Source organism: Hypanus sabinus, chromosome 2 (genome assembly GCF_030144855.1).
Source record: "Hypanus sabinus isolate sHypSab1 chromosome 2, sHypSab1.hap1, whole genome shotgun sequence".
Taxonomy (NCBI): domain Eukaryota; kingdom Metazoa; phylum Chordata; class Chondrichthyes; order Myliobatiformes; family Dasyatidae; genus Hypanus; species Hypanus sabinus.
The window spans coordinates 116,455,099-116,472,391 of NC_082707.1; positions in this window are offsets into that span (position 1 = coordinate 116,455,099).

Here is a 17,293-nt window from a genome sequence, read left to right on the forward strand (position 1 = left end):
TGGGACGTGGAGAAAGACGCTACATTAATGCAACTTCTTTCAGTTCCAAACCAGCCTATTTCTGCCATTGGTATTACATTGTAATATTGAAGAGTTTGGATTAGACCACATTGAATCCAGTGAATCCTGTCTGTGAAATTTGATTTTACTTTGATTGTTATACTAACATGTGTATCATGTTTACAGGCTTGGAATGAATGAAATAAAGTAATGATTAATTACCCATTTTCTGCTCAACTGAAGTGAAATTGGCTTTGAATAAACCAACTTTGCCCAGTCCAGCACAGGATTTCACTGATCACTAGGTCATATTCCCTTCAAAAATTTCATTAGGTTTGTAGAAAAGGTCTGGAATGGTCTGACAATGTAAATAATTTTGTTATTGCTAGCTGCCACTGAGAAGTATACTTGCAGTTAAGTCTACGCCAAACAAGAAAGAACAGGAGTAGAAGGCCAACGTTCTGTCTGTCAGACAGGATTGGCTTGTTTTGACTATAAAAGGGGCATATAGGGGATGTTTGAAATGGAAATTAGGAAGGTAAGTGGGGGGGGGGGGGAGAAGGTGGAGTCATGAAAAATTACTGTAAACAGGATTAAGGTAAATCCAAAGAATTTCATTACGGGCAAAAAAAGGAAATGCCAGGGAAATGTTGGTCCCATTAAGAACAACTACAGGCATCCTTTGTGTGCAGCCAGGAGGTATAGATAAGAACCATTATCAATACCTTTCATGATATTCATTAAGGAAGCGGACTTCGTAGGTTGTTACTAGTGAAGGGATAGGTGAAAGTCCAGTGCAGATCTCCATTTAAAAAGGAGGTACTCATGGCAAAAGTAGGTTTAAAGAGAGATAAATCCCTAGGAGTGGATGCGAGTTATGCCGAATTGCTACAGGAGGCAAGGTAAAAGAGTGCTAGGACTCTGGCAGAGATGTCTAATTGTTCACTGTCCACAAGTGAGAAATCAGATGACTGGGGGTTATAAATATGATGGCTCTTTGAAAAAAGGCGCATAGAGATGCCTGATAACTATAGACCTGTGAGTAAACATCAGATGGAGAAAAGTAATCATCACTTAGAGGTAGGACGAATTGGAGATAGGCTTTGTCAAGGGCAGATGCTGGCTTACTAAATTAACTGAATTATTTGAGGAGGTGATTAAAAAATATGCATAATGACAGGGTGCTGTAGATATGATTTACATGGACTTTGCTAAAGCCTTTGTCAAGGTTTCCCATCGGATTTGACAAGCATGGGATCTTGAGGAACTTAAAAAAAGATCCAAAATTGGCTTCACGATAACATAGAGAGGGTGATGGTTGAGGGTTGTTTTTACAGTTGAGTGCCCATGTGTAGTCCAACATGTATCAATGCTTGCTCCTTATTGTGTATAACATGCGTAAATGGTGGGGATGTGCATGGAAGAGGCGAGATTAGTAAGTTTGCAGATGGCATGAAAATTTGTGAGTTGTTAATGGTCGAACCTTAGGACTATATGACATAGGAGCAGAATTAGGCCATTTGATCCATCAAGACTGCCCTGAAATTTGATTATGGCTGATTTATTTTTCCCTCTCAATGTACTCTCCTGCCTTCTGCCTGTAACCTTTGAGATCTTATCAAGAACCTATCAACTTCTGCTTTAAATGTATCCAATGTTTTAGTTTCCACAGCCATCTGTGGCAATGAATTCCACAGACTCTCCACCCTGTCCTTATAGATTTTTAAGTTGCCTTTTGATGGTTTTTTAAAACCTCCCAATCCCCTTGCTTCACACTAATTTCTGCTGTATTGTATGCCCTTTCTTTTGCTTTATACTGTCTTGGACGTTTCTTGACAGCCACGGTTGCTTTATCTTCACTTTACAATACTGCTTCTTCTTTGGGACAAACTGATCCTGTGGTCTTTTGATTTGTTCCCAAACTCCAGCCATTGCTGATCTATCATCATCCCTGCTGGTGTCACTTTCAAATCAACTTTGGCCAGCTCCTCTCTCTGTATTAACTTTACTCAAAAGTAACTGATACATCCTATTTTAGCTTCACCTTCACAAACTGCAGGGTGAATTCTATCATATTACGGTCACTACCTCCTAAGGGTTCTTTCTAGAGAAGTACAGTACAGAAACAAAACCCTTCGGCTCTACCTGTACATTGAATTTTTCCACTACCCACCACCCCCCGCCCCATGGCCGTTGTAGCCTCACTTTCTCAATTCACTTTTTCTATCTTCCATTGTAATTTATGCCCCACATCCTGGGTACTGTTTGGAGGCCTGACTCCCATCAGGGATATTTACACTTGTAGTTTCTAAGCTCAGCCCCAAGGATTCTAGACTCTTTGATTCTGTCATTTCTTTCTATTTTGAATTCATAACTTACTAACAAAACCACACCACCCCTTTTGTCCACCTGCCTGTCCTCGCGATACGATGTGTATCGAAAGATGTTAAGCTCCCAGCTGGGATCCTCTTTCAACCATGACTGTGTGGTGTCCACAATGTCTTACCTGTCAATTTCTAACTGCACTACAAAGTCACCTACTTTATTTCATAAACTGTGTACATTAAAATGTAACACCTTCAGTCCTGTATTCACCACCTTTCTTGTTTATTTTGACTCCATGGAGCCTGAAGTTAAATTTTGATTGAAAGATGCAGACCTGCTGAAGGGTCTCGGCCCAAAACACTGACTGTTAATTCCCTCCATAGATGCTGCTTGACTTGTTGAGTTCCTCCAGCAGTTTGAGTGTGCTGATGAAGTTAAATTCTTATCTCTTTCTAAAAGCTTTGCCTTAGTCATTATTCTGGAGACTGCAGTAACCTTTCCTACACGCTCCTTCTATTTTACTTTATCCATACTTTTCCAAGCTGTTGTAGTAATTTTCAATTCCCCCCCCCCCACTAATTATTAAGTTTAAAGCCCTACCACAGCCCTAGTTATGTGATGCACCAGAATCCTGGTCCCATCAGAACAACTCCCTCCTTCACCAGTGCTGGTGCCGACGTCCCATAAATTCCAGCCACTACTCCCACACCAGCCTTTGAGCCATGCATTTAACTCTCTGATCTTATTAACCCTGTGCCACCTTGAACATGATCCAGGTAATAATCTAGAGATTATTATCCTTCTTTGGTCTATATTTTAATTTCGTCCCCAGCTACTGAAATTAGAGCACTTAGAGCACATAAACAGTACTGTGCAAACATTTGAGGCACATATTCTGTATATAGCTTGGGTACCGAAGGCTTGTGCACAGTACTAGACTTTTCAACGTAGAGTGAAAAATGAGTTTATAAATCTGGCAGGAGCAAAGGATATTGGGAATGGTGAGCGGGGAGCACCGTGGGAGGGGTGTGGGACAGGTGGCAGAGAAAGAGTGTCAGGGTGGGGAATGGTGCAGGTGCAGACTCACCCAGGCCTGAGACACCAGGCAAGGTCAAATGATTCCAAACAACTGGTTTATTGATCATTACAGAATGTCTCTCTGGTGCTTCCCACTCCCTCCCCTCTCCTTTCTCCTTTTCCCAACCATGATTCCCCTCTTCCTACCCCCTTCCCGCTTTCAGTCCACAGTAGAGACCCATATCAGAATCAGGTTTATCATCACTCACATATGTCATAAAATTTACTTTTTTTGGTAACAACAGTACAGTGCAGTATGTAAAATTACTACAGTACTGTGCAAAGCTCTTCGGCAACCAAGCTCTCTCTTTATATATATATATATATATATATATATATATATATATACACCTAAGACTGTTGCACAGTACTGTAAGATAATAGTGAAGCATACAATCAATCACACACACACAATTCATATGTTACATGTATGTTGGTAAGTTCTTACAGACACAGTATTTATGAAGCTTGCCCTGTTAAGATCCTGATCCATTCTGCCATTGTATCCTCATGTCTGTATGCTGCAAGTATTACTTGACTGTTAATTGGGCTTTGCATCCAGTCATGGGCTCTTTCAAGTTTTGAGTTTCATGGTCAAAAAATATTATAAATGAACATTCTCTTCTTTAACCCAAAGGTAGATAACATCCATCAGTATAGAAGAAGATGAAAATGGCTAGACTTGGAGCATTGATGTGAAGAAACTCTTCAGAAATGTTCTGAGGCAGGGAAGATTGCTCTCCATCTATCTCAGCTATCTTTCTTTTGGAGCTAAGTGCTCCTTGTGGTACCTAAACTAAACATTAAAATACAGGACAGAGTAAGTCCTTACAAGAGTGGTTATACCAACTTGATTGCAGTGAGTTTCTTCAATATCTTTACATAGCACTGCTCCAACATCATATTAGATATTACAGTGTTATTTTGATATGAAGCAAAAATCACAGAACACTTCCAAGTGTGGCAAATATAAGAAGAGGAATGGGAAACATTCTGTTGTTCTCTGATTTTCTTCCTCTTTCAATCACTGGTGAGGCCTCATCAGTGTTCTATAAAGTTACAGATTACATCCTTGCTTTTATATTCTAGTCCTTTTGCAATGAATGCTAACATTGCATTTGCCTTCCTCACCACTGACTCAACCTGCAAATTAACCTTTGGGGAATCCTGCACAAGGACTCCCAAAACCTGTTGCATCTCATATTTTTATATTTTCTCTCCATTTAGAAAATAGTAATCTCTTTCATTTCTTCTACAAAGGTGCATGAACATACACTTCACGAAACTGTATTGAATTTGCCATTTCTTTGCACATTCTCCTAATCTGCATATTTGTATTTAAGAAAGATGAAGGACAATGACAAGACAGACCAAATTATAAGAATTGGGCAAAAGAATATGGAGGATTCTTTGTGAGTTTGGATCTCTTTAGGAAAAATGACATGGGGATAGGGTGTGGATATAGCTTTGGAAAAGCAGGAATAATTGAGTGGATACTTGTGATTAGCCATGCAAATTCCACAACATTTGTAACTGCAGAGGGTTGATGATTGGGATCGCCATACAGGCAGGGCTATGGTCAAGGGACAACAGCAAGAGTAGATGGAAACAATGTTCCAATGTGGTTCAGGGTAGTACAGTTGGCATTACTGATAATTAAGTATCTTCTTAGATTAACTTAATAAATCTCACTTTAATGTCAAACAAAATTCGTAACAGTAAATTGACAAACAACTAGTCTTTTTTTCTAGGAGGAACTGGTTAGCAGTGAAGTGCTACCTAACCTGTGGTGTCACACATTCAAGATAAAGGATCAGCCATTCAGCAGAGAGGAGAATGAATTTTCTTCTCCCGGAGGGCGATACTGAGGTAAGTGATGAACTGTGACATTGAACAGTGGGGTGACACAATGCTCCTATTTCTTAAGTTTTTATGTTCAAGCCATCCTCCCTTGCTTTTCTCAGTCTCACATCTAATTGCCTTTTGCATTCCCTCCCTTTATCTCTCTGCACTTAAAGGTGAGAGATGTAATTCTGGATCATGGTAAACCAGATGTAAAACTGCAGCTAAGTAACAAACTCCTGGAGGAACTCAGCAGGTCAGTCAGGCAACATTTGTGGATCGAAATGAGCAGTCAATGTTTCGGGCTGGGACCCTGAATCTGGACTGAGAGAGTAGAGGGCAGACAGCTCATATAAAGAGGTATAAGTAGAATAACAGCCTAATAGACTTGGTGACTGATCACAACTGTTTGTCAAAAACACTTTTGACAGGAGCCCATATTATATTCATTGTAATATAAACCCTTAGCACAAACTGTGTATTTATTCCAGTCTCCTTTCAGCAGAATGCTCAAACATGGTATGGGGAAGATTGCCAGGTATCCACTGAGGTCACTTGAAATAGCTATGGCTCCTTTTCACACCAAGATAGTCAAACTTGTACTTGAAAACCTGAACAGCTGACTACAATTTTCAGCTGTTGCACTTTGACCCAATAGTTCCCCACTTGTCAAAAAGATAAAGGTTGAAGGTCAGGCTAGGAAGAGTAGGCAGTCATTCCATTGTCTTTATTTTATTTGAAGAGACAGCATGGAACAAGTCCTTCTGGCCCTTCGAGTGGCACTGTGAGCAACCCCCGATTTTTAACCCTAGCCTAATCATGGAAAAATTTACAATGATCAATTAACCTACTAACTCGTACATCTGCAGAATGTGGGAGGAATCAAGAGCAACTGGAGGAAACACAAACATTTCACAAGGAAGATCTCCTGTCACCTTACAGTGCATGGTGGAATTGAACTCTGAACTTTTTGTCTTGCTTATATCTTCCCTGAAATCTTTGAAGGACGACATGTGCATCATCAAGACCAGTGGGATTTCATGGTGGTATGTCACAACTCTTTTGTTTGTGATGGTCACAGGATAAAAAACTTAGACCACTGAAATGTATCAGGCAAGAACCTGTCAAGTAAGGCGAGGAAATGGGAAAGATTGGCTCATTGGGCAGGGCTGCGTTAAGGGTCTGCAAACCAGAAACTGTGCTTCCTCCCTTCCAGCAATCAGCCGACACATGTTAAGACTGCATAACTGTGAAATATACATGAACTATCCTTCACTTATGACTGTTTTTTGAGGATTTAATCAAAATAGTTTGATGAAGCCATCAATTAGATATATATTACTAGATCACAGGGGGTGGGGTGAACCATTTGGTTAAAGTAGATCACCAGATAAAGAATCTGAAAATCACCAAACAGTGAAACAGTTTCATTTCTTCCTTTTAATGTCTTTTCTTTCTTTTCCAAGGTGGCTAGGGTCCTGTCAGAGTCTATGATGTACAGTTGCACTCAAACCACAGTTCTTCCTGGCACTGGGTTCCCACATTTGGAGCTTGCTGAGCAGCCTAGCATTTTCAATACCTCCAGGAGCAGCCTGGAAGATGTGTGCCTTCAGGGTGCAGTCCTGTGGCCCCGTGGATGACCTGAAATCTCGCCAGTGTCATTGACTGAAGTTCTGCTGGAGACTGAAACATCCAGACAGCAATGTACACTGCTGTTGAAATAAGTGACACTACAGATTGTAACATCAAAACAGCAAGCAGTTTGTCTCCCCAGTGATCGTGGCAGAAGTGATACCTCTCTCTCCCTCACTAGTGAGAGAACAAGAATCTGTCTGGCATGTCGACGTGTTGAAAAGGACAGGAGTTTTGAATGGACTCCAAATCATTGTCTTTAGGGACTTCCTGTTGCTTGCTTGGTGGATGGTGAGGTGGGGATTGGTGCTTTTGCTGGGACAAGTGACGGATGGGGTGATGCTTTGCTGCTGCTTGTGCATGGGAGGGGGAGGATGGCTTTGGGGTTTTAATGTTCTCTGTCACTCATACTTTTGTTTTTCTTCTGTTATGTGGATGTCTGTGAAGAATAAGAATTTCAGCTTGTACTCTATATATATATAGGCTAATTTTAAATTGAACCATTGAATCATTGAACCACGGCTGTGGAGTTTATGAGAATAAACGGAGGTCAATTTGAAACGTGCAAATATCCCACCAGGGTTGGAAGGTGGTGAAAAGCACTGTATTTTAAAATAATACTTTTCATAAGATTTGTACTTTTTAACAAACTCATCTACTTTTTACACTCACTGGCAGAAAGCAGTATGGCAGCTCAACTAAAATTTATCATCTTGCTCATTCTTCATTGGCTAAATATTGGTACGTGGCCCACCTAATGTAATTGTTTTAATTATGTGGTCAATTAACTAATATATCTCTAACTAAGGGGTTTCTCTCAGCTTATCTAGAAAAGTGATTGAGTTTTCAGAGGTGCCATCTAGGCTTCTTTATTCCTTTGTCTAACACCCCTTAGTATGACTTCTCAGCTCTTTATTTAGTTTGCTCAGTATCTGTATGCTTCTTTGCACTCTAAAATAAACTGAAATCTTGGAATTAAGACGACTTCTTATTCCTGACACCTGGAAGAACCCTCAGGATCAGAAAATAAATAGAGATCCAACAAAGGTGAAACCTGGGAATGAGATATACCCTGGCTGATGTGAGACACTTCAAATTGAATGAGATATACCCTGGCTGATGTGAGACACACCAAGTGAATGAGATATACCCTGGTTGATGTGAGCCAGACCAAAGTGAATGAGATATACCCTGGCTGATGTGAGACACTCCAAAGTGAATGAGATATACCCTGGTTGATGTGCGACAGAACAAAGTGAATGAGATATACCCTGGCTGATGTGAGACAGACCAAAGTGAATGAGATACACCGTGGCTGATGTGAGACAGACTAAAGTGAATGAGATATACCCTGGCTGATCTGAGACAGCCCGAAGTGAATGAGATATACCCTGGCTGATGTGAGACACACAAAAGAGAATGGGATATACCCTGGCTGATGTGAGACACACAAAAGAGAATGGGATATACCCTGGCTGATGGGAGACACACCAAAGAGAATGAGTTATACAGTGGCTGATGTGAGACAAACAAAAGTGAATGAGATATACCCTGGCTGATGTGAGACAGATCAGAGTGAATGAGATATACCCTGTTTGATGTGAGACAGATCAAACGGAATGAGATATACCCTGGCTGATTTGAGACAGATCAGAGTGCATGAGATGTACCCTGGTTGATGTAAGACAGACCAAAGGGAATGAGTTATACCATGGCTGATGTGAGACACACCAAAGTGAATGAGATATACCCTGGCTGATGTGAGACAGACCAACGTGAATGAGATACACAGTGACTGATGGAAGACACACCAAAGTGAATGAGATATACCCTGGCTGATGTGAGACACACCAAACTGAATGAGATATACCCTGGCTGATGTGAGACAGACTAAAGTGTATGAGATATAACCTGGCAGATGTGAGGCACACCAAAGTGAATGAGATATACAATGGCTGATGTGCGACACTCCAAAGAGAATGGGATATACCCTGGCTGATGGGAGACACAACAAAGTGAATGAGATAAACCCTGGCAGATGTGAGACACGCCAAAGTGAATGAGATATACCCTGGCTGATGTGAGATACACCAAACTGAATGAGATACACCCTGGCTAATGTGAGACACACCAAAGTGAATGAGATATAACCTGGCTGATGTGAGACAGATCAAAGTGAATGAGATATACCCTGGCTGATGGGAGACACACCAAAGTGAATGAGATATACCCTGGCTGATTTGAGACACACCAAACTGAATGAGATATACCCTGGTTGATCTGAGACAGATCAAAGTGAATGAGATATACCTTGGCTGATGTACGACAGACCATAGCGAATGAGATATACCTTGGCTGATGTGAGAAACACCAAACTGGATGTGATATACCCTGGTTGATGTGAGACAGATCAAAGTGAATGAGATATACCCTAGCTGATGTGAGACACATGAAACTGAATGCGATATACCCTGGCTGATGTGAGACATTCCAAAGTGAATGTGATATACCCTGGCTGATGTGAGACAGATCAAAGTGAATGAGATATACCCTGGCTGATGTGAGACCGATCAGACTGAATGAGATATACCCTGGCTGATGTGAGACAGACAAATGTGAATGAGATATACCCTGGCTGATGTGAGACAGAACAATGTGAATGAGATGTACCCTGGCTGATGGGAGACACACCAAAGTGAATGAGATATACCCTGGCTGATGTGAGACAGATCAAAGTGAAAGAGATATACCCTGGCTGATGTGAGACAGACCAAAGTGAATGAGATATACCCTGGCTGATGTGAGACATTCCAAAGTGAATGTGATATACCCTGGCTGATGTGAGACAGACCAAAGTGAATGAGATGTACCCTGGCTGATGTGAGACCGATCAGACTGAATGAGATATACCCTGGCTGATGTGAGACAGATGAAACTGAATGATATATACCCTGGCTGATGTGAGACAGACCAAAGTGAATGAGATATACACTGGCTGATGTGAGACAGATCAAAGTGAATGAGATATACCCTGGCTGATGTGAGACAGACCAAACTGAATGAGATAGACCCTGGCTGATGTGAGACACTCCAAAGTGAATGAGATATACCCTGGCTGATGTGAGAGAGATCAAACTGAATGAGATATACCCTGGCTGATGTGAGACAGATCCAACTGAATGAGATATACCCTGGCTGATGTGAGACAGACCAAAGGGAATGAGATATACCCTGGCTGATGTGAGACACGCCAAAGTGAATGTGATATACCCTGGCCGATGTGAGACACTCCAAAGTGAATGATATATACCCTGGCTGATCTGAGACAGACCAAAGTGAATGAGATATACCCTGGCTGATGTGAGACAGATCAAAGTGAATGAGATATACCCTGGCTGATGTGAGACACTCCAAAGTGAATGTGATATACCCTGGCTGATGTGAGACAGATCAAAGTGAATGAGATATACCCTGGCTGATGTGTGACGGACCAAAGTGAATGAGATATACCCTCGCTGATGTGAGACACAGCAAAGTGAATGAGATGTACCCTGGCTGATGTGAGACAGACCAAAGTGAATGAGATGTACCCTGGCTGATGTGAGGCAGATGAAACTGAATGAGATATACCCTGGCTGTTGTGAGACACACCAAAGTGAATGATATATACCCTGGCTGAAGTGAGATGGACCAAAGTGAATGAGATATAACCTCGCTGATGTGAGACACATCAAACTGAATGAGATATGCCCTGGCTGATGTGAGACGCTCCAAAATGAATGAGATACACCCGCGCTAATGTGAGACACATAAAACTGAATGAGATATGCCCTGGCTGATGTGAGACACTCCAAAGTGAATGAGATATACCCTGGCTGATGTGAGACACTCCAAAGTGAATGAGGTATACCCTGGCTGATGTGAGACACTCCAAAGTGAACGATATATACCCTGGCTGATGTGAGACAGATCAAAGTGAATGAGATATACCCTGGCTGATGTGAGACCGATCAGACTGAATGAGATATACCCTGGCTGATGTGAGACAGACCAATGTGAATGAGATATACCCTGGCTGATGTGAGAGAGACCAATGTGAATGAGATATACCCTGGCTGATGTGAGACAGATGAAACTGAATGATATATACCCTGGCTGATGTGAGACACACCAAAGTGAATGAGATATACCCTGGCTGATGTGAGACAGATAAAAGTGAATGAGATATACCCTGGTTGATGTGAGACACAGCAAAGTGAATGAGATATACCCTGGCTGATGTGAGTCACTCCAAAGTGAATGAGATATACCCTGGCTGATGTGAGTCACTCCAAAGTGAATGAGATATACCCTGGCTGATGGGAGATACAACAAATTGAATGATATATACCCTGCCTGATGTGAGACAGATGAAAGTGAATGAGATATACCCTGGCTGATGTGAGACAGACCAAAGTGAATGAGATATACCCTGGCTGATGTGAAACACTCTAAATTGAATGATATATACCCTGGCTGATGTGAGACAGACCAAAGTGAATGAGATATACACTGGCTGATGTGATACAGATCAAATTGAATGATATATACCCTGGCGGATGTGAAATAGATGAAACAGAATGAGGTATACCCTGGCTGATGTGAGACAGATGAAACTGAATGAGATATACCCTGGCTAATGTGAGAGAGATCAAATTGAATGAGATATACCCTGTGTGATGTGAGACAGATCAAAGTGAGTGAGATATACCCTGGCTGATGTGAGACAGACCAAAGTGAATGAGATATACCCTGGCTGATGTGAGACACTCCGAAGTGAATGTGATATACCGTGGCCGATGTGAGACACTCCAAAGTGAATGATATATACCCTGTCTGATGTGAGACAGATCAAAGTGAATGAGATATACCCTGGCTGATGTGAGACTCTCCAAAATGAATGTGATATACCCTGGCTGATGTGAGACAGATCAAAGTGAATGAGATATACCCTGGCTGATGTGAGACAGATCAGACTGAATGAGATATACCCTGGCTGATGTGAGACAGACCAATGTGAATGAGATATACCCCGGCTGATGTGAGACAGACCAAAGTGAATGAGATATACCCTGGCTGATGTGAGACACGCCAAAGTGAATGTGATACACCCTGGCCGATGTGAGACACTCCAAAGTGAATGATATATACCCTGTCTGATGTGAGACAGATCAAAGTGAATGAGATATACCCTGGCTGATGTGAGACAATCCAAAGTGAATGTGATATACCCTGGCTGATGTGAGACAGATCAAAGTGAATGAGATATACCCTGGCTGATGTGAGACAGATCAGACTGAATGAGATATACCCTGGCTGATGTGAGACAGACCAATGTGAATGAGATATACCCTGGCTGATGTGAGACACTCAAAAGTGAATGAGATATACACTGGCTGATGTGTGACGGACCAAAGTGAATGAGATATACCCTGGCTGATGTGAGACACTCCAAAGTGAGTGAGATATACCCTGGCTGATGTGAGAAACTCCAAAGTGAATGATATATACCCTGGCTGGTGTGAGACTGATCAAACTGAATGAGATATACCCTGGCTGATGTGAGACAGACAAAAGTGAATGACATATACCCTGGCTGATGTGGGACAGATGAAACTGAATGAGATATACCCTGGCTGATGTGAGACAGATCAATGTGTATAAGATATACCCTGGCTGATGTGAGAGAGTTCAAACTGAATGAGATATACCCTGGCTGATGTGAGACAGATCAAAGTGAATGAGATATACCCTGGCTGATGTGAGACTCTCCAAAGTGAATGTGATATATCCTGGCTGATGTGAGACACTCCAAAGTAAATGATATGTTCCCTGGCTGATGTGAGACAGATCAAAGTGAATGAGATATCCCCTGGCTGATGTTAGACAGACCAAAGTGAATGAGATATACCCTGGCTGATGTGAGACACTCCAAAGTGAATGTGATATACCCTAGCTGATCTGAGACAGACCTAAGTGAATGAGATATACCCTGGCTGATGTGAGACACTCCAAAGTGAATGAGAAATACCCTGGCTGATGTGAGACAGATCAAAATGAATGAGATATACCCTGGCTGATGTGAGACCGATCAGACTGAATGAGATATACCCTGGATGATGTGAGACACTCCAAAGTGAAGGATATATACCCTGGCTGATGTGAGACAGATCAATGTGAATGATATACACCCTAGCTGATGTGAGACAGATGAAACTGAATGAGATATACCCTGACTGATGTGAGACAGACCAAAGTGAATGAGATACACCCTGGCTGATGTGAGACAGATCAAACTGAATGAGATATACCCTGACTGATGTGAGACAGACCAAAGTGAATGAGATATACCCTGGCTGATGTGAGACAGATCGTACTGAATGAGATATGCCCTGGCTGATGTGAGACACACCAAAGTGTATGAGATATACCCTGGCTGATGTGAGACAGATCAAATTGAATGATTTATACCCTGGCTGATGTGAGATAGTACCAAGTGAATGAGATATACCCTGGCTGATGTGATACAGACCAAAGTGAATGAGATATACCCTGGCTGATGTGAGACACAGCAAAGTGAATGAGATATACCCTGGCTGATGTTAGACAGATCAAAGTGAATGAGATATACCCTGGCTGATGTGAGACACACCAAAGTGAATGAGATATACCCAGGCTGATGTGAGACAGATCAGACTGAATGAGATATACCCTGGCTGATGTGAGACAGACCAATGTGAATGAGATATACCCTGGCTGATGTGAGACACTCAAAAGTGAATGAGATATACCCTGGCTGATGTGAGACAGACCAATGTGAATGAGATATACCCTGGCTGATGTGAGACGGACCAAAGTGAATGAGATATACCCTCACTGATGTGAGACACAGCAAAGTGAATGAGATATACCCTCGCTGATGTGAGACAGACCAAAGTGAATGAGATATACCCTGGCTGATCTGAGACAGAACAAAGTGAATGAGATGTACCCTGGCTGATGTGAGACACACCAAAGTGAATGATATATACCCTGGCTGATGTGAGACGGACCAAAGTGAATGAGATATACCCTCGCTGATGTGAGACACAGCAAAGTGAATGAGATATACCCTGGCTGATGTGAGACACTCCAAAGTGAATGAGATATACCCTGGCTGATCTCAGACAGACCAAAGTGAATGAGATGTAACCTGGATGATGTGAGACAGACCAAAGTGAATGAGATGTACCCTGGCTGATGTGAGACACACCAAAGTGAATGAGATGTACCCTGGCTGATGTGAGACAGACCAAAGTGACTGAGATATACCCTGGCTGATATGAGTCACTGCAAAGTGAATGAGATATACCCTGGCTGATGGGAGACACAACAAAGTGAATGAGATATACCCTGGCTGATGTGAAACACTCTAAATTGAATGATACATACACTGGCTGATGTGAGACAGAAAAAAGTGAATGAGATATACCCTGGCTGATGTGAGACAGACCAAACTGAATGAGATATACCCTGGCTGATGTGAGACACTCCAAAGTGAATGAGATATACCCTGGCTGATGTGAGAGAGATCAAACTGAATGATATATACCCTGGCTGATGTGAGACACACCAAAGTGAATGAGATATACCCTGGCTGATGTGAGACACACCAAAGTGAATGAGATATACCCTGGCTGATGTGAGAGAGATAAAACTGAATGAGATATACCCTGTCTGATGTGAGACAGATCAAACTGAATGAGATATACCCTGGCTGATGTGAGACAGACCAAAGTGAATAGGATATACCCTGGCTGATCTGAGATAGAGCAAAGTGAATGAGATATACCCTGGCTGATGTGAGACACTCCAAAGTGAATCTGATATACCCTGGCCGATGTGAGACACTCCAAAGTGAATGATATATACCCTGACTGATGTGAGACAGATCAAAGTGAATGAGATTTTCCCTGGCTGATGTGAGACAGATCAGACTGAATGAGATATACCCTGGCTGATGTGAGACAGACCAATGTGAATGAGATATACCCTGGCTGATGTGAGACACTCAAAAGTGAATGAGATATACCCTGGCTGATGTGAGACGGACCAAAGTGAATGTGATGTACCCTGGCTGAAATGAGGCAGATGAAACTGAATGAGATATACCCTGGCTAATGTGAGACACACCAAAGTGAATGATATATACCCTGGCTGATGTGAGACGGACCAAAGTGAATGAGATATACCCTCGCTGACGTGAGACACAGCAAAGTGAATGAGATATACCCTGGCTGATCTGAGACAGACCAAAGTGAATGAGATGTACCCTGGCTGATGTGAGACAGACCAAAGTGAATGAGATGTGCCCTGGCTGATGTGAGACAGACCAAAGTGAATGAGATGTACCCTGGCTGATGTGAGACAGACCAAAGTGAATGATATATACCCTGGCTGATGTGAGACAGATGAAACTGAATGAGATATACCCTGGCTGATGTGAGACACACCAACGTGAATGAGATATACACTGGCGGATGTGAGACAGTTCAAAGTGAATGAGATATACCCTGGCTGATGGGAGACACAATAAAGATAATGATATATACCCTGGCTGGTGTGAGACTGATCAAACTGAATGATATATACCCTGGCTGATGTGAGACAGACCAAAGTGAATGAGATATACACTGGCTGATGTGAAACACTCTAAATTGAATGATATATACACTGGCTGATGTGAGACAGATCAAAGTGAATGTGATATACCCTGGCTGATGTGAGACAGACCAAACTGAATGAGATATACCCTGGCTGATGTAAGACACTCCAAAGTGAATGAGATATACCCTGGCTGATGTGAGAGAGATCAAACTGAATGAGATATACCTTGGCTGATGTGAGACAGATCAAACTGAATGAGATATACCCTGGCTGATGTGAGAGAGATCAAACTGAATGAGATATACCCTGGCTGATGTGAGACAGATCAAACTGAATGAGATATACCCTGGCTGATGTGAGACAGACCAAAGTGAATGAGATATACCCTGGCTGATGTGAGACACTCCAAAGTGAATGTGATATACCCTGGCCGATGTGAGACACTCCAAAGTGAATGATATATACCCTGTCTGATGTGAGACAGATCAAAGTGAATGAGATATACCCTGGCTGATGTGATACTCTCCAAAGTGAATGTGATATACCCTGGCTGATGTGAGACAGATCAAAGTGAATGAGATAGACCCTGGCTGATGTGAGACAGACCAATGTGAATGAGATATACCCTGGCTGATGTGAGACACACAAATGTGAATGAGATATACCCTGGCTGATGTGAGACGGACCAAAGTGAATGAGATATACCCTCGCTGATGTGAGACACAGCAAAGTGAATGAGATATACCCTCGCTGATGTGAGACACACCAAAGTGAATGAGATATACCCTGGCTGATCTGAAACGGACGAAAGTGAATGAGATATACCCTCGCTGATGTGAGACACAGTAAAGTGAATGAGATATACCCTGGCTGATGTGAGACACTCCAAAGTGAATGAGATATAACCTGGCTGATCTGAGACAGACCAAAGTGAATGAGATGTACCCTGGCTGATGTGAGACAGACCAAAGTGAATGAGATGTATCCTGGCTGATGTGATGCAGATGAAACTGAATGAGATATACCCTGGCTGATGTGAGACACACCAAAGTGATTGATATATACCCTGGCTGATGTGAGACAGACCAAAGTGAATGAGATATACCCTGGCTGATGTGAGACAGACCAATGTGAATGAGATATACCCTGATTGATGTGAGAGAGATCAAACTGAATGAGATATACCCTGGCTGATGTGAGACACACCAACGTGAATGAGATATACACTGGCTGATGTGAGACAGTTCAAAGTGAATGAGATATACCCTGGCTGATGTGAGACACACCAAACTGAATGAGATATACCCTGGCTGATGTGAGACAGACCAAAGTGAATGAGATATACCCTGGCTGATGTGAGAGAGATCAAACTGAATGAGATATACCCTGGCTGATGTGAGACACACCAAAGAGAATGAGATATACCCTGGCTGATCTGAGACAGTTCAAAGTGAATGAGATGTACCCTGGCTGATGTGAGACACACCAAACTGAATTAGATATACCCTGGTTGATGTGAGACACTCCAAAGTGAATGAGATATACCCTGGCTGATATGAGACACTCCAAAGTGAATGATATATACCCTGGCTGGTGTGAGACTGATCAAACTGAATGATATATACCCTGGTTGATGTGAGACAGACCAAAGTGAATGAGATATACACTGGCTGATGTGAATCACTGCAAAGTGAATGAGATATACCCTGGCTGATGGGAGACACAACAAAGT